Source organism: Canis lupus, chromosome 28, assembly GCF_011100685.1.
Source record: "Canis lupus familiaris isolate Mischka breed German Shepherd chromosome 28, alternate assembly UU_Cfam_GSD_1.0, whole genome shotgun sequence".
Lineage (NCBI taxonomy): Eukaryota > Metazoa > Chordata > Mammalia > Carnivora > Canidae > Canis > Canis lupus.
The window spans coordinates 67,766-81,166 of NC_049249.1; positions in this window are offsets into that span (position 1 = coordinate 67,766).

The following is a 13,401-nucleotide window of genomic DNA, read 5'->3' on the forward strand; positions in this document are numbered from 1 at the left end:
ATTTCCCTCAGTTGGGACATGTCTGTTGTTTATATCATGATTGAAATATTTCTGTAGATTATATACAGAGATATACTGTCATTTTCATTATATCATACAAAGAATAGATACTATCTACATGATTTATCAGTCTTGGCATCGTTCTAGTCATCTTGCTGAAGTAGGGTTTGTCAGCTTTCTCCGTAGTAAACTAGTTATTTATTATTATTATTATTATTATTATTATTATTATTATTATCATCATTATTATTTTAAGTTTTTCATAATATATTTTGTAGAAGGAAGTTACTATGTGTATTGCACACATAAGAGTGGGAAGCTATGCTCATGAACTTGACGGTGGAATGTCTGCACAAATTGTTTGAAATTCTTCTACATGGGAGATTTCTCTTCCCTCTAGGTTTGTTTGATTGTTTTTTTCAAAGATGTTATTTATTTATTTGAGAGAGTGAGGAGAGAAAAAGCATGAGCGAGCGGGACAGATGGAGAGAGGGAAGCAGGTTCCCAGCTGAACAGGGAGCCTACCTTGGGACCTGGATCATGATCCAAGCCTAAGACAGAAGCTTAACTGACTGAGCAATCCAGGTGCCACTCTTTGTTTCTTTCCTTTTTTTAATAATAAATTGACTTTTTATTAGTGTTCTATTTGCCAGCATACAGAATAACACCCAGTGCTCATCCCGTCAAGTGCCCCCCCAGTGTCCGTCACCCATTCACCCCCACCCACTGCCCACTTCCCCTTCAATCACCCCTAGTTCTTTTCCCAGAGTTAGGAGTCTTTATGTTCTGTCTCCCTTTCTGATATTTCCCACTCATTTCTTCTCTCTTCCCTTATATTCCCTTTCACTATTATCTATATTCCCCAAATGAATGAGAACATACAATGTTTGTCCTTCTCCGATTGACTTATGTCACTCAGTATAATACCTTCCAGTTCCATCCACGTTGAAGCAAACGGTGGGTATTTGTCGTTTCTAATGGCTGAGCAAGGCCCACCTTTTCTCTCTCTTCATCTTCTGAGTCTCCTATTATATGAATGTTATTGTTTTAATAAGTGGCTGAGTTCCCCAAATCTGCCTCTATGGTCCATAACGTTTCTTGTTTTTAAGGCTTCCCCTTGGGACTGCATCTCAGTTATAGGATTTTTAACGTTGGCCTGACTAGATTTTAGTTCTTTTATTTCTACAGTAAGGGATTCTCTAGTTTTCTTCTGTGCTCTTTTTCCAACCCAGCTGCTATCTTTATAATCATTGTTTTAAACTGTAGTTAGATATCATATATGTGTATTGATGAACTTCCTGCCTGTGAGTACTACCTCATGTTATTTTATGGAGTTGAATTTCTCCATCTCATTATTTATTCCAGAAAAGAAAGAAGGAAGAAAAAGAAAAACCAAGACAAACAATAACAACTGCCCTCCCCCCAAAAAAAAAACCCAGATTATTTTGGCCTGCTCATTAAAAGATTCTAAATCCCAAAATAAGAAACACAATTAAAGTACCATGAAAGTAAAAATAAGAAATATATAAGGTACATACATAAAAGTTAAAATAAGGCAATTAATAAAATAGAATCAAAGAAAATAAATGAAAAAAGAGCACAAACTACAAAGGAATCTAGACTCTACTTTCGAGGCAGAGCTGAAGCTCTGCAGCCTCTCTGGTCTGACAACTTGGTGGCATCAAATGGTCTGTGTGGGGTCTGGGCATGGGCCTTGGCGCTGATTGTCAGGTGCACATCTGCCTGGGAGTTGCACCTGTGGGGGTCAGAGGCGGGGTGGGCGTCAGCGCCTCTGGGCTCCAGCAGGTGGTGCTGTGCTGCTCCCTGAGACCAGGCCCTGATGGGCGGGATGCGGGTGGGGTCTCTAGGTCCTCTGGCTCTGGGGCTGAGCATCCTGCCCCCCAGTCTACTGGGGCCTCCACAGAAGAGCTCCCAAGCCCCCGGGTCTCCGCCGCTTCTCTCAGAACCCTACGTTCACTCTACCTGCGTCCGAGCTTCTTTTGGTTTTGTTTTTGTATCTCAGACTGTTGTGCCCAAGATTGCGAATCCGAGAAACCACCGAGAAGCTGACACTGATGCAAACACACGAGGGTTTATTTACAAGCTCGAGCTTGTGTCCATGTATACCCGACACAGTGGAGCAGGGACTTGGACCCCGAGGTGGGTTTTAGCTTAGTTTTAAGGGCTGGTCTCGGGGAACTCCAGAAGGGCTGGAGCAATTCCTCAAGTTCTGTTTACATTTTGATATGGGGCCTTCAAGGGCATTGAGATCTGTTCTAATAGGGGTTTCCTGCCCTTGGCCTGGGCTCAGTTTTTATTCTATTGTGGGGCTTGCTGTGTCCTGACAATGAGCACTCAAGAAGGAAATGACGGATGTGACTCCTTTCTCAGGAGCATCACAGGGAATAAATAATGAGACTGAACCAAAGGAGCAGAAGACTTGTGCACTGAGCCATACCAGGCTCTGGGAGGCCATCTTGGGCTCGTGGTTTGGGAGCCTCATCTTGTGAAAATGTCCGCAGTTCCTGAAGCCACCCTCTATTTCAATGTCATTCCTGTGAAATCATGGTGGCAGATCCTATAAATAGGAAAAAAAAAAACCCATAACATCCATCCGCCCCCACAAATGACCCCGGAGAGCAAATCAGTATTGGAGAAGCAGGACAGAGTGGGACGCAGCACTTTCCTATTTCAAACGATGTCACAGAGACACAGGATAAAGCAGTGTTGTCCTTGGGACCCCGCCTGGCTCCCTCGGTTAAGCATCCGACTCCTGACCTCACCTCTGGTCCTGATCTCGGGGTCGTTATTTCTAGCCCTGGGCTGGTCCATGGACGAGGTCTGACGCCTACTTAAACAAACCAGACCCACGAGGGTTGGTCCCAGCATAAGCTGAAGGAGCAGAACAGAGATTCCAGAAGGAAACGTGCTCTGATACAACTGATTTTTTAACTTAATTTAATTTAAACCCAATTAATTAACGTATAGTGTATTATACTTTCAGAGGAAGAATTCAGAGATTCACCAGTTGGAGAAAACTGCAGTGCTCGTGACACCACGTGCCCTCCTTCATGCCAGTCCCCTGTTATCCTCTCCCCTGTCCCCTCTCCTGCAGCAACACTTTGTTTGTTTCCTATAATTAAGAGTCTGTATTTCCTGCATCTGTTTTCATCTTATTTGTTTTTCCTTCCCTTCACAGATGTTCATCTGCTTTGCTTCTTTAATTCCACCTATGAATGACACCACACGGTCATTCTCTTTTCCGACTGACCTATTTCACTTAAGATGATCCCTCTACTTCTATCCACGTCATTGCAAATGGCAAGATTTCCTGCTCTTTGATAGGTGAGTACCATTCCGCTCTCTATGGCCATCATCTATCTCCCATCCTCTTTATCCATCATCTGCCAGAGGGCACCGAGGGTCCTCCCACAGTGTGGCTACTAGGCAAGCTCTCTTGTGAGAGGTGAGCTCAGGGCAGGACCCTCCCGCATCCTGCCTGCCCAGCCTCATAGTTGCTAACATCCTTACGTGAAGTGCTGGAAGAGATTGGAGAAATGCGAGTGGAAGTGTCAGGACTGTACTCACGTGTATCTCAGTTCAATACAGCGATTGCCAACGTCCTTGTTCAATTAGGGTGTAGCTCGGGTATACCTCGCCTCGATAAGTGTCTAGCAGACATCGGCCTGCAAAGCATAGACACTTCGGAGAGTTGAGCTTATGGCCTGTCCTCCCCCATCCTGACTGCCTGTACGTTCTGCTTCCACAGCATTTCGTTGTATGCGGGAGAGTAGCGGAGTGAGAACCAAGTGTCTGCCTTGTCAATTTCACGCCTAGCCAACAGTTGCCTCCAAGGCATGCACACTCCTTTGGATTGAGCTTAGGATTTGAACCTCCCACATGCTGACCGCCTGTATGCTACGCTTCCAAAGGATATCGTACGATATGGGACGGAAGTTTTGCGAGAGGCAAATGTGTCTTAGTTCAATCCAGCAACTTCTGAGGAATTCCTCCCTCAGATGGGAGCTACATACTAACTTCCAAAACTGAGTACCTAGCTGAAAGCTCTCTCTCTGGGGAACTTCCCCCTAAGAGATGAGCTGAAACGTGGTCCTTCCCAGTTCCACACTGCCTGCAGATACAGTTATGAACATCCTCACTAGACATGTTTTTCAGAAGCTCATGAAATGCAAGGGGCAAACTGCAGGCTTCAAGGTTGTGTGTCCGGGTGCAGTAAAGCGGTATTCATGGAACATCCTGAATTACAATGCTGCCACGTTCTCATGGCCATCAGAACGCAGTTAGTAGAAACCTGGCTTCGAGGCATGCTTCCATTTGAAAGCTGAGCTCAGGGCAGGATCCTCCTGCATCCTGCCTGTCCGTAGTCGTAGATGCTAACATCCTTATGTTAGGTGCTGGGAGAGGTTGGAGAAATGCAAGTGGAAGTGTCAGGACTGTACTCACGTGTAGCTGAGTTCAATACAGCGATTGCCAACGTCCTTGTTCAATTAGAGTGTAGCTCGGGTATACCTAGTGTCTAGTAGACATCGGCCTGCAAAGCATGCACACTTCTGAGAGGTGAGCTTGTGGCCTGTACCTCCGCCATCCTGACTGCCTGTACGTTACTGTTCCACACCATTTCATTGTATGCGGGACAGTACCGGAGTGAAAACCAAGTGTCTGCCTTGTCAATTTCGAGCCTGGCGGACAGCTGCCTCCAAGGCATGCACACTCCTTTGGATTGAACTTATGTCTTGTACCTCCCACACGCTGACCGCCTGTACACTTCACTTCCAAAGGATTTCGTTCGATACAGGACGCAAGTTTTGCAAGAGGCAAGTGTCTCTTAGTTCTATCCAGTGACTTCCTAGAATTCCTCCCTCAGATGGGAGCTACATACTAACTTCCAAACCTGAGTACCTAGCTGAAGGCTCTCTCTCTGGGGAATTTCCTTCTGCGAGATGAGCTGACACGCGGTCCTTCCCAGTTCCACACTGCCTGCAGATGCAGTTACAAACATCCTCACTAGACATGTTTGTCAGAAGCTCATGGGACGCAAGGGCCAGCTGCAGGCTTTAATGGTTGTGTCTCCAGGTGCAGTAGAGCGGTATTCATGGAACGTCCCGCCTTACAATGCTGCTACGTTCTCACGGCCATCAGAAGGAGCTAGTAGAATGCTGGCTTCTAGGCCTCCTTCCTTGTGAGAGCTGAGCTCAGGGCAGGACCCTCCAGCATCCTGCCTGCCCGTAGACGTAACTGCTAATATCCTTATGTTAGGTGCTGGGAGAGGGCGGTGAAATACATGTGGAAGTGTCAGGCCTATACTCCCGCTTATGTGAGTTGAATACAGCAATTTCAAACGGCCTTCCTCAAAGAGTGTATCTAGTTTCTAATTCCAATGTAGGAGTGGGTATCAGACATCTGCCTCCCCCGCGTACACACTTTTGAGAGTTGAGCTTATGGCCTGTACTTCCCACATCCTGCCTGCAGGTACACTTCGCTGCTAAGAGGCGTAGGCTTGATGCGTGACTGAAGTGTTGTGAGAGGTAAGTGGAATGTCCCGGCACACAAGACTAGTGCCTCCAAGCTTAATCCAGCGATTTCCTAGTAATTCCTGTCTTAGACAGGTGCTACATACTAAGTTCCATACGTGAGAAGGTAGCTGAACCCCAAGTCCAACAGCATCTCTCTTCCGAGAGTTGAGCTCACACCCAGTCCCTCACAGTTCCCACTGTCTGTAGAATGAGTTTTGAACATCTTCACCAGAGATGTTTGTCAGAAGCTTGTGAGACGCAAGTGGAATACTGCAGGCCTGGAAGGTGTCTCCAGGTGCAGTAGAGTGGTATTCTTCAAACCTCCTGAGTTAGAAGACTGCTATGGTCTCACAGCCATTAGAACACAGCTAGTTGAAAGCTGACTTCTAGGCATGCTCTCTTGTGAGAGGTGAGCTCAGGGCAGGACCCTCTCACATCCTGCCTACTCATAGTCATAGCTGCTAACATCCTTATGTGAGGTGCTGAGAGTGGTTGTAGAAATGCGAGTGGAAGTGTCAGGACTGTACTCACGTGTATCTGAGTTCAATAGAGCGATTGCCATCATCCTTGTTCAATTAGAGTTTAGCTCGGGTATACCTCGCCTCGATAAGTGTCTAGCAGACATCGGCCTGCAAAGCATACACATTTCTGAGAGTTGAGCTTATGACCTGTACCTCCCCCAAACTAACTGCCTGTATGTTCTGCTTCCACAGCATTTCGTTGTATGCGGGAGAGTAGCGGAGTGAGAACCATGTGTCTACCTTGTCAATTTCACGCCTAGCGGACAGCTGCCTCCAAGGCATGCACACTCCTTTGGTTGAGCTTATGGCTTGTAAAGCCCACATGCTGACCGCCTGTACGCTTCACTTACAAAGGACTTCGTTCGATACGGGATGCAAGTTTTGCGAGAGGCAAATGTGTCTTAGTTTAATCCAGCAACTTCTGAGGAATTCCTCCCTCAGATGGGAGCTACATACTAACTTCCAAAACTGAGTACCTAGCTGAAAGCTCTCTCTCTGGGGAACTTCCCCCTAAGAGATGAGCTGAAACGTGGTCCTTCCCAGTTCCACACTGCCTGCAGATACAGTTACGAACATCCTCACTAGACATGTTTGTCAGAAGCTCATGGGACGCAAAGGGCAAGCTTCAGACTTCAAGGTTGTGTCTCCAGGTGCAGTAAAGCGGTATTCATGGAACATCCTGAATTACAATGCTGCCACATTCTCATGGCCATCAGAACGCAGTTAAGAGAAAGCTGGCTTCAAGGCATGCTCCTTTTGAAAGCTGAGCTCAGGGCAGGACCCTCCCGCATCCTGCCTGCTCGTAGTCATAGCTGCTAACATCCTTATTTTAGGTGTTGGGAGAGGTTGGAGAAATGCAAGTGGAAGTGTCAGGACAGTACTTATGTGAATCTGAGTTCAATACAGCGATTGCCAACGTCCTTGTTTAATTAGAGTGTAGCTCGGGTATACCTCCCCTCGATGTCTTGCAGACATCGGCCTGCAAAGCATACACACTTCTGAGACTTGAATTTATGCCTTGTACCTCGCACATGCTGACTGCAGATACACTTCGCTCCTATCAGGCTTAGGCTCGATACGTGACAGAAGTTTTGTCAGAGGTTAGTGGAAGGTGCCGGCCCACATGACTAGTGTCTCCATGCCCAATCCAGAGATATGTGAGGAACTGCTCTCTTAGATTGGTGCTACATACTAAGTTCCATACATGAGAAGCTAGTTGAACACAGTGTCCAAAGGGTACTTGCCTCTGAGACTTGAGCTCACCTCCCTCCCTCACAGTTCCACTCAGCCTTCAGATGGAATTTCGAACATCCTCACTAGATATGTTTGTCAGAAGCTCATAGGACACAAGGAGCTAGCTGCTGGCTTCAATGCTTGTCTCTCCAGGTGCAGTAGCACGGTATACATGGAACGTCCTGACTTACAGTGGTGCTACGTTCTCAAGGCCATAACAACGCAGCTAGTAGAAAGCTGGCTTCGAGGCATGCTTCCTTTTGAGAGCTGTCTCAGGGCAGGACCCTCCCGCATCCTGCCTGACTGTAGACGTAGCTGCTAACATCCTTGTGTTAGGTGCTAGGAGAGGTTGTGAGAAAAGCATGTGGAAGCGTTGGGCTTGAACTCACATGTATCTGAGTTGAATACAGCGATATCCAACGGACTTCTTCAATCAGAGTGTAGCTATGTTCTAACTTCCATGTACGAGCGGTTAGCAGAAATCTGCCTCCCAGGCATACACACTACTGAGAGTTGAGCTTATGATCTCTACCTCAACATCCTGCCTTCAGTTACACTTCGCTTCTAAAAGGCCTAGACTCGATGCGTGACGGAAGTGTGGTGAGAGGTAAGTGGAATGTCCCGTCACACAAGACTAGTGCCTCCAAGTTCAATCCAGCGATTTCCTAGTAATTCCTGTTTTAGACTGGTGCTACATACTAAGTTCCATAGGTGAGAAGCTAGCTGAACGCCTTGTCCAAAAGCAACTTAGTTTTGAGAGTTGAGCTCGCACTCAGTCCCTCACGGTCTGATACAGCCTGCAGAATAAATATCAAACATATTCACCATAGACTTTTGTCAGAAGGTTATGAGACGCAAGTGGAACAATGCAGACCTGGAAGGTATCTCCAGGTGCAGTAGAGTGGTAGTCTTGGAACCTCCTGAATTAGAATACTGCTACATTCTCACTGCCATAAGAACGCAGCTAGTTGAAAGCTGACTTCTAGGCATGCTTCCTTGTAAGAGCTGAGGTCAGGGCAGGACCGTCCCGCATCCTGACTGCCTGTAGACTTAGGTCCTAGCATCCTTATGTTAGGTGCTGGAAGAGGTTGTGTGTCAAGCATGTGGAAGTGACAGGCCTGTACTCACGTGTATCTGAGTTCAATACAGCGATTGCCAATGTCCTTGTTCAATTAGAGTATACCTCGGTTCTAGCTCCCATCAATAACTGTCTAGCAGACATCTGCCCGTAAAGCATACACACTTCTGAGAGTTGAACTTATTCCCTGTACCTCCCACATGCTGACTGCAGGTACAGACTTTGCTCCTATCAGGCCTAGGCTTGAATCGTGACTGAAGGGTTGTGAGAGGCAGTGGAAGGTGCCGGCCCACACGACTAGTGTCTCCAAGCCCAATCCAGAGATATGTGAGGAACTGCTCTCTAGGATTGGTGCTACACACTAAGTTCCATACATGGGAAGCTAGTGGAACGCAGTGTCCAAAGGGTACTTTCTTCTGAGACTTGAGCTCACCCCCAGTCCCTCACAGTTCCACACGGCCTTCAGATGAAATTTCGAACATCCTCACTAGACGTGTTGGTCAGAAGCTCATAGGACAAAAGGAGCTAGCTGCAGGCTTCAATACTTGTGTCTCTAGGTGCAGTAGAGTGGTATACATTGAACCTCCTGACTTACAATGTAGCTACATTCTCACGGCCATAAGAACGCAGCTAATGGAAAGGTGCATTTGAGGCATGCTGCTGAGGATCAGAGTCACCCGTTCCAATTGAGGCCCAGTGGGGAATAGAGGAACCATGTCCTGATGATGCCCAGGTAGGGACCAGAGTCACCAGGTCCAGGTGAGGCCCAGTTGAGGACCAGAGTCACCAGGTCTGGTTGAGGCCTAGAGGGGTACCAGAATCACCTGGTCCAGGTGACATCCAGATGGGGACGAGAGTCACCAGGTCAGTGTGAGGCCCAGAGGGATTCCAGAGTCATCATGTCCAGGTGAGGCTCAGGTGTGGAACAGAGTAACCGGGTACCAATGATGCCGAGGTGAGGACCAGAGTCACCAGATCTGGGTGAGGCCCAGATAGGATCAGAGGCCAAGAAGGAGGCCACAGAATCAGGTCCAGGTGGGGAACAAAGTCACCAGGACAGGTTGAGGCCCAGTTGGGGACCACATTCACCAGGTCCAGGTGAGGCCCAGGTGGTGACCAGAGTCACCAGGTCCGGGTGAGGACCAGGTAAGGACCAGATTCAGCAGGTCCAAGAGGCCCACGTGGGGACCTGACTCACCAGGTATGGGTGAGGCCCAGGTGGCAACCCCACTCACCAGGTCCAGGTGAGGCCAACCTGCAGGCCAGAGTCACCAGATCCAGGTGAGGCCCTGGTGGGGACTGGAGTCACCAGGTAAATGTGAGGCTAGAAGGACACCACAGTCACCAAGTCCAGGTGTGGCTCATGTGGGAACGAGAGTCACCAGGTCCAGGTGAGCCCCAGGTGGGGACCACAGTCACCAGGTCCAGATTGAGGACAAAGTGGGGGGCCCAGAGTCATCAGTGCTAGGTGAGGCCAAAGTGTGGAGCAAAGTTATTGGGTCCAGGTGAATCCCTGGTGGGGAACAGAGTAACCATGTCCCATTGATGCCCAGGTGGGACCAGAGTCACAAGCTCCAGACGAGGCCTGAGTGAGGAGTAGATTCACCAGGTCCTGTTGAGGCCCAGTTGAGGATCAGAGTCCCCAGCTCTGGGTGAGGCCCAGAGGAGGACCAGAGTCACCCGGTCCAGGTGATATCCAGGTGGGGACCAGAGTACCACATCAGGGTGAGGCCAAGAGGGGGACGAGAGTCCCTAGGTCCAGATGAGGCCCCGATGTGGAACTGAGTAACCAGTTCCCATGATGCCCATGTGAGCAGCAGATTCACCAGGTCCAGGTGAGTTCCCTGTGGGAACCAGTCACCTCTTCCAGGTGAGGCCCAGGTGGGACCACAGTCACCAGGTCAGGGTGAGGTCCAGAGGGTGACCAGAGACACCAGGTCCAGGGGAGGCCCAGGTATAGAAGAGAGTAACCAGGTCCCAATGATGCCCAGGTAAGGACCAGAGTCACCAGGTCCAGGTGAGGCCCAAATATGGATCAGGGTCGTGTTGTTCCAGGTGAGGCCAAAGGAGACCACAGGAACGAGGTCCAGGAGAGCCCCATATGTGAACCAGAACCACCAGATCTAGGTGAGATCCAGGTGGGGACCACAGTCAAAAGGTCCAGGTGATGCCCAGGTGGCAATAAGACTCACCAAGTCCAGGTGAGACCCAGGTGGTGACCAGAGTCACCAGGTCCAGGTGAGGTCCAGGTAAGGACCAGATTCACCAGGTACAAGCGAAGCCCAGAGGGAGACCAGAGTCACCAAGAAAAGGTGAGGCCCAGAGGGGGAACCCAAGTAACCAGTTAAGTTTGAGGCCCAGAGTTGGACCAGAGGTCCCCAGTCAAAGTGAGGCCCAGGTATGGAATAGAGTATCCAGGTCCCAATAATGCCTAGGTGAGGACCAGAGTCATTAGGCCCATGCAGGGCCCAGATGGAGATCAGAATCACCAGGTCCTGGTGATGCATAGAAGAAGACCACAGTCACCAGTATCAGGTGGGCCCCATGTGGGAACCAGAGCCACTCTATCCAGCTGAGTCCCAGGTCCATGTGAGTCCCACGTGAGGACCAGATTCATCAGGTAGAATTGAGGCATAGCTGGGGACAAGGGTCACCAGGTCTGGGTGAGGCGTAGGTGGGGACAAGATTCACCAGGTCTGAGTTAGGTCACAGTGGGGACGAGAGTCACCAGGTCAGGTGAGGCCAAACTGAGGACCTGAGTCACCAGATCCAGGTGAGGTCCATGTTGGAAAGAGAATCACCAGGTCCAGGAGAGGTCCAGGTGGGGACCAGAGTCACCAGTTCCAGATGAGGCCCAGGTGAGTACCAGAGTTACCAGGTACACGTGAGGCCCAGGTGGGGATCAGAGGCAACAGGTCCATGTGAGACCGGCTGTGGAACATGGTCAACAGGTCTACGTGAGGCCCAGGTGTGGAACACAGTAACCAGGTCCAGGTGAGTCCCAGTTGGTGACAACAGTCACCACGTCCAGGTGAGGCCCAGGTGGGGACCAGGATCACCAGGTACAGGGGAGGCTCTTGAAAGAACCAGAGTCAACAGTTCAAGGTGAGGTGCAGGTGGCAACCAGAGTCAGCAGGTCCAAGTCAGGCCAAAGCGGAGTTCACAGTCACCAGGACAGGGTGAGACCCAGAGGGAGACCAGAGTCACCTGGCCCAGGTGAGGTCCAGTTGTGGAACACAGTAACCGGGTCTCAATTATGCCCAGTTGAGAACCATGGTCAATAGGGCCAAGTGTGTCCCAGATGGGGATCAGAGTCACCAGGTTCAAGTGATGCCCAGGGGTGACCAGGATCACCAGGTACAGGGGAGGCACTTGAAAGAACTAGAGTCAACTGTTCAAGGTGAGTCACAGGTGGCAACCAGAGTCAGCAGGTCCAAGTCAGGACAAAGTGGGGTTCACAGTCACCAGGTCAGGGTGAGACCCAGAGGGGGACCAGAGTCACCTGGTCCAGGTGAGGTCCAGTTGTGGAACACAGTAACCGGGTCCCAATTATGCCCAGTTGAGGACCATGGTCAACAGGGCCAGGTGAGTCCCAGATGGGGATCAGAGTCACCAGGTCCAAGTGAGGCCCAGGTGGGGACCACAGTCACCAGATCCAGGGTAGTCTCAGGTGCAGACCAGAATCACCAGGTCCAGGTGAGTTGCAGGTGGCAACCACACTCACCAGGTCCCGGTGAGGCCCTGGAGGAGACAAGAGTTACCAGGTACATGAAAAGCTAGAAACACTGCAGCCACCAGGTCCACATGAGGTCCATGTGGGAACAAGGGTCAACAGTTACAGGTGAGGCTCAGGTGGGGATCAGTCTCACCAGGTACATGTGAGACCCAGGTGGGAACCAGTGTCACCATCCAGCTGTGGCCCAGGTGAAGACAAGAGGTAACAGGTCGAGGTGGGTCCCTGTTAAGGAACAGTGTAACCCTGTCCTGATGCTACTCAGGTGGGTACCAGAGAAACCAGGTTCAGGTGAGGCCCAGGTGAGGACCAGAGACATGAGGTCCAGTTGAGGTCCCGGTGGGAACCACAGTCACCAGGTCAGGTGAGGCCATGCTGAGGATCAGAGTCACCAGTTCCAGGTGAGGCCCAAATGGGGCCAGAGTCACCTGGTACAGAAGAGGCCAAAGTGAGGACCAGAGTTACCGGTTCCAGGTGAGTCCCAGTGGGGAATAGAGTAACCATGTCCTGATGATGCTCAGGTAGGGACCAGAGTCACCAGGTCCAAATGAGGCCCAGGTGGGGAGCATATTTACTAAGTCCAGGTGAGGCGCAGTTGAGGACCAGAGTCACCAGGTCTGGTTGAGACCTAGAGGGGTACCAGAATCACCTGGTCCAGGTGACATCCAAATAGGGACCAGAGTCACCAGGTCAGGGTGAGGCCCAGAGGGGTTCCAGAGTCATCATGTCCAGGTGAGGCTCAGGTGTGGAACAGAGTAACGAGGTCCCAATGATGCCCAGGTGAGGACCAGAGTCACCAGATCTGGGTGAGGCGCAGATACGATCAGAGTCACCTGTTCCAGGTGAGGCCAGGAAGGAGTCTGCAGCAATCAGGTCCAGGTGGGGAACAAAGTCACAGGACTGGGTGAGGTCGAGATGGGGACCAGATTCACCAGGTCCAGGTGAGGCCCAGGTGGTGACCAGAGTCACCAGGTGTGGGCGAGGACCAGGAAAGGACCAGAATTACCAGGTCCAAGTGAGTCCCATGTGGGGACCTGAGTCACCAGGTATGGGTGAGGCCCAGGTGGCAACCCCACTCACCAGGTCCAGGTGCGGCCAACATGCAGGCCATAGTCACCAGATCCAGGTGAGGCCCTGGTGGGGACCTGAGTCACCAGGTAAATGTGAGCCTAGAAGGACACCACAGTCACCAGGTCCAGGTGTGGTTCATGTGGGAACGAGAGTCACCAGGTCCAAGTGAGCCCCAGGTGGGGACCACAGTCACCAGGTCCAGATTGAGGCCTAGGTGGGTGGCCCAGAGTC